Source organism: Cryptomeria japonica, chromosome 4 (genome assembly GCF_030272615.1).
Source record: "Cryptomeria japonica chromosome 4, Sugi_1.0, whole genome shotgun sequence".
NCBI classification, from domain to species: Eukaryota; Viridiplantae; Streptophyta; class Pinopsida; order Cupressales; family Cupressaceae; genus Cryptomeria; species Cryptomeria japonica.
This window is the reverse complement of record NC_081408.1, coordinates 5,205,649-5,211,195: the sequence shown is the minus strand read 5'-3', so window position 1 is coordinate 5,211,195 and position 5,547 is coordinate 5,205,649.

Genomic DNA, 5,547 nt, shown 5'->3' with positions numbered 1-5,547 from the left:
GAAAAAATTTATTCAATGTTTGCACATGCAGAAACATATCTCAAATGAATATTACATATATTTATACAAATCATAAACCTATATTTCAAGGTCGGCCAAACCCTGAACACTAATTACAAATAATAACCTCACACACTACAATAATGCATGTGGACCAAAACAATGTTGGCTAAGACATAGTCTAAACCCAAATCAATACCGCAACCAATAAAAACTTCCAAGAATTATGCTTCGGTCAACCGCAACATGCTACAACCACCAAGAATGTCGCATAACACGAAGAACACCATCGGATCAAGAAAATGATCAATAATGTTCAAAACGATCAATGCAGACCATCAACATGGATAGGACCCAATCTAGAAACATCCACAAGAAACGTGAATCACACCAGAAACAACCGCAACATCACCACTTACTAGAATCTTCATTATCAATATACCGAACCTCAAGAACACACGCTGAAGTGACTTACAAACTGAAATATTCTCTTGCAAAATTACAAGGCATGAACCATTTGAATTGAGGACACATATGAATGTCCCAAACATTCTACCAAATCTGCAAACCAAGATAATGTAATTCCGGAGCAATGCAGAGCATAAACTAGAATACCAAATAACACAAACAACTAAATATCAATCATAATACTAGATATCACAACATGATCAAATCATCATGTGGATCACTAAAACTTCCATTGAATCAACTAAACATTCATATCTCAAAACCTATTAAACTGCAATAGCTCAACTGCACCACAGTAGCGAAACCAACTCATTTAATAAGTCTGCAACACTAGAATACACAAAAGAATATGTTGACATCAATGACAACACATCATTCCAGCAAACTTCTCAACAATATCCACAAATCTCCCCCTTTGGCATTGATGGAAACATATGAACGTGAAAAATAATCAATGTAAAGAAAAAAATCAACAACCAACAATCTCCCCCTAAGATCATGCACATAGATCTCTTCCCCATAGGGTTTTTCACATGCTTCTCTCCCCCTTTGACATCAAAGACAAAGGAATATACACCACAAATATTGATTCTCTCCCCCTAACACACACTCTAACAATTCTAAACATCTGAAACACACCACTGACTACTCCCCCTGAGTATTAGCCTCACTCATCAATCTAGATCACAAGATATCACTATGAAGTCTACCGGACTGATGCTATTCCATGCATCTTAGTTCTCATCAAGATGGGAAATCACCCTTAGCTTCTCTCTGAGATACTCAAATGTATCTTTAGGGAAAGGCTTCGTGAAGAAATCTGCAATCTATTCCTTTGTAGATACATACTCCAATCTGACTTCCTTCTCATTCACCCTCTCTCTCAAGAAATGAAACTTGATTGATATATGCTTAGTCTTAGAATACAACACATGATTCTTAAAAATGTTTATATAGCACTTGAGTTGGCACTAAACATAGTAGTAGGGTCATCAAAAATAACTTTGATATCCTTCAACATCCGCTTCATCCAAATCGCCTGAGTACAATTGCTAGAAGAAACAATGTATTCAGCTTCTGTAGTAGACAAAGATATAACATTCTGCTTCTTATTCATCCATGAAACAAATCTTTTACCCAAGAAAAATTCACCACCACTAGTCCTATTTATGTCATCAACATCACCTGCCCAATTAGCATCAGTAAAAGCACTCAAAGTGAAATCATCATCTCTAGGATACCACAAACCAAAATCAACTGTCCCTTTCAAATATCTAAAAAATTCTCTTCACATCACCAACATGAGATTCCTTAGGATCAACTTGAAATCTAGTAACAAGATAACCAACATTCATAATATTTGGTCTAGTTTGAGTCAAATACAACAAACCACCAATCATAGATCTGTATCTAGTCTAATTTTCTTTCGGAGATTCATCATCCTTTGTCAACTTACATCAAGTCACAATAGGTGTACCAACAAGGTTTGCATCATCTAAACCAAACTTCTTCATCAATTCTTCACATACTTAGATTGAGATATAAAGATACATTTATCCAACTGATTTATTTGCAATCCCAAAAAGAATTTCATCTCATCTATCATAGACATCTCAAACTCATTCTACATATTATCAACAAACTTCTTGCACAAACAATCATTTCCATCAAAAATAATATCATCAACAAAGACTTCAACAATTAAGGTTTTATCATCATCAATCTTCAAGTATAGGTTACTATTAGTAGTACCTTTATTGAATTCAAGATTCATCAAATTCTTATCCAATCTAGCATACCAATCTCTTAGAGCTTGCTTTAATCCATATAATGCTTTTTTCAACCTACATACAATATCTTTTTGATTTTTCAATTGAAATCCATCTGGTTGCTCAATGTAGACTTCTTCTTCTAGCTCACCATTAAGAAAGGCTGACTTGACATCCATTTGATACACCTTGATATCTTTATAAGCAGCATAAGCAAGAAATAATCTAACAATTCCAATTCTAGCCACCAGAGCGAAAGTTTCCTCAAAATCAATACCTTCCATTTGAGAATAACCTTTACAAACAAGTCTTTCTTTATTCCTAACAACTTCACCTTTCTCATTCAATTTATTCAGAAACACCCATTTAGTTCCAATTACATTCTTATCCTTAGGTCTGGGAAATAAAGTCCATCTATTATTTTTCTCTATCTGATTCAACTCTTCTTCCGTAGCTTTAACCCAATTTTCATCTTTACAAGATTCATCAACATCTTTAGGTTCAATCTTAGAAATTAAGAAATACTCTTAAGCAACTATTCTCCTAGTCATCACACCTCTATTATTATCACATATAATCTGATTCTCTGAATGATTTAACCTTACATACCTGGGAGTCTTAGGATTTTCATAATTTTCAAACTCTTGAAATCTTTCTTTTGCACTAGCTTCTCCTTCATTCTCAAGCTTTTCCAAAGCAATCTGAACTTGATTCCGGGTCTGCACTTGCTTTCCTTTATCTGCATAGACAATCTGATCATCTAAATCATATCCAAAGTATCTAGGTTGATACTCATTTCCTTCATCCACCTTCACATTATCACTTTCAACTATCTTTCTCAATCTCTTATTATAATACTGATAGCCCTTTATCTTAGTAGAATAACCAACAAAGATTCATTCATCACATCTAGCATTCAACTTCCCTAGATCCTCATCTCTTCTGATTTAGCATTTACTACCAAAATTTTTGAAATATCTAACTGTAGGAACATGAACAAACCATAACTCATAAGGAGTCTTATCGAAATCAACTTTAATATGCACCTTATTGAGAGTGGATACAACATTACTTATAGCTTCTTTCCAATAGATATGCAAAAAATTTCCTTCAATCGTCATGGTTCTAGTAGCTTCCTGAATTGTCATGTTCTTCCTTTCCACAATACCATTCTACTGAGGAGTTTGTAGAGAAGATAATTGTCTCTTCACCCCATGCTCTTCACAAAAAGAATTGAACTAACCAGAGGTAAATTCACCACCTCTGTTAGATCTTAGACACTTTTAGCTTTTGTCCAATCTCTGTCTCAACCATAGCTTTAAAAATCTTGAACTTCTCCAATGCTTTAGACTTCTCCCTTAAGAAGGTAACCCACATCATCCATGAATAGTCATCAATCAACAACATGAAATACATGTCACCTTGCAAAGAAAATACTCTAGAGGGACCACACAAATAAATATGTACAAGATCCAATATCCCATTTGAAGTATACTATTTCCTTTTGAAAAAAAATCTTGTCTTCTTCCCTAACTGGCATTCCTTACATACTGGATTTGAAGGCTTTACAATCTTAGGAAAATCTCTTATAGCTTGAGTGAAACTTATCTTAACCATGCAGTCAAAATTTACATGACACATCCTTCTATGCCATAACCAATATTCATCAACCTTTTACCACTAACATTCAAGTGAAAGATATTGCCTTTAATCTTTGTACCTGATGTAATTTCAGTTCCGGAGCTACTCAAAATCTTACATCTACCATGTCCTTGAATTGAAAATAAGATCCCTTATCAGCCATATGTCCAACACTCAAAAGATTATGCTTTAGACCTTCAACATACATGACATTATCAATATATCAAACCTCAAGAACACATGTTGAACTAACTGACATACTAAAAGATTCCCTTGTGGACTTCCAAATCATGAACCATCTGAATTGAGGACACATATGAATGTCCCAAACACTCTTCCAAATCTGCAAACCAAGATAATGCAATTTTGGAGCAATGCAGAGGACAAACTAGAATTCCAAATAACATGAACAATTGAATATCAATCATAATACCAGATCTCACAACACGATCAAATCACCATGTAGATCACTAAAAATTTTGCTAAATCAACTAAACATGGATATCTCAGAACCTATCAAACCGCAATAGCTCAACTGCAACACACTGGCCAAACCAACTCATTTAATCTAACTGCAACACTAGAATACATAGAAGAATATGTGGACATCAATGATAACACATCATTCCAACAAACTTCTCAACAATATCCAATAAGGTATGTATAAAAGGAGGAATTCCCCTCCTATTTGATTGTTAGGCATCCACACACATTGTGAAAGTAATCAATCTTCCTTCAAGCCTTGGAGCAACAACCAAGTCAAGATTCAAGCATTAAAGTGAACATTCACATCTTATTTTGTCAAAGACTTCATCAAACCCTAATCCCGTGTGGAGACAAACAAAACTTTACTATGAGGTATATTATTTGGTTTTCAGTTATTATTCACCATCTCCCTCAAAAAGAGAATATTCAATTATAAAAATTCAATTATCTTTTATCTCTATTTCATAGTTAATTCCAAAATTGGGGTTTAACTTAGGCAAGCCCCTATTCCCAACCTATTTCCCTTTCTTTTTGTGTGCAAGAAACAGGTATGGACTTGCGATCTTCAGAATTGAAATTATTTATAGAGACGAATCGATCCCCTTTGGTGTGTGAAAAGTTTAGAGGACCAAGGAGAATTTTGGCACAGTCTTGACATTTTAGGAGCTTCTTTGAGGATCATATCCAAATCTGCTTACATTTCTCAGATCCAGGTGCATGCCTCAAACTGATGACTATAGCTTGTTGTTTTTGTGTTTTTCCCTTCATTTTCAACACTTTACCCTAATTTCAGTAATTCACCTTACAAAAGAGGGCAAAAAAATTCACCGCTTAATCTAATCAATATTTTCTATCCTTATCTTTTCTAGTTTGTGACTAAATCTATTGGATTCAACCCTCTTTTTAATGTAGTGGTCTCTAAGCAAAAATTAGTAGTTTTCATTCTTCTTGTGGTGGAAACCCTAATTTTTAACCCCTTATACTATGGTGAACCCGAGTCCTTACACCATTAATTTTGATTTATGTTCTAAAAAATGAGTGTTTATGCAATCTAAAATTCTAATTTTCATTTACAAGTTTGATTTCCAAATGAATTTTAAAAATCTAGAGGTTGAATTCAACAAAACCCTAATTTTTAAATTTAAAATTGAGCTTGTGAATTGCTTAATTTGGATTAATTATT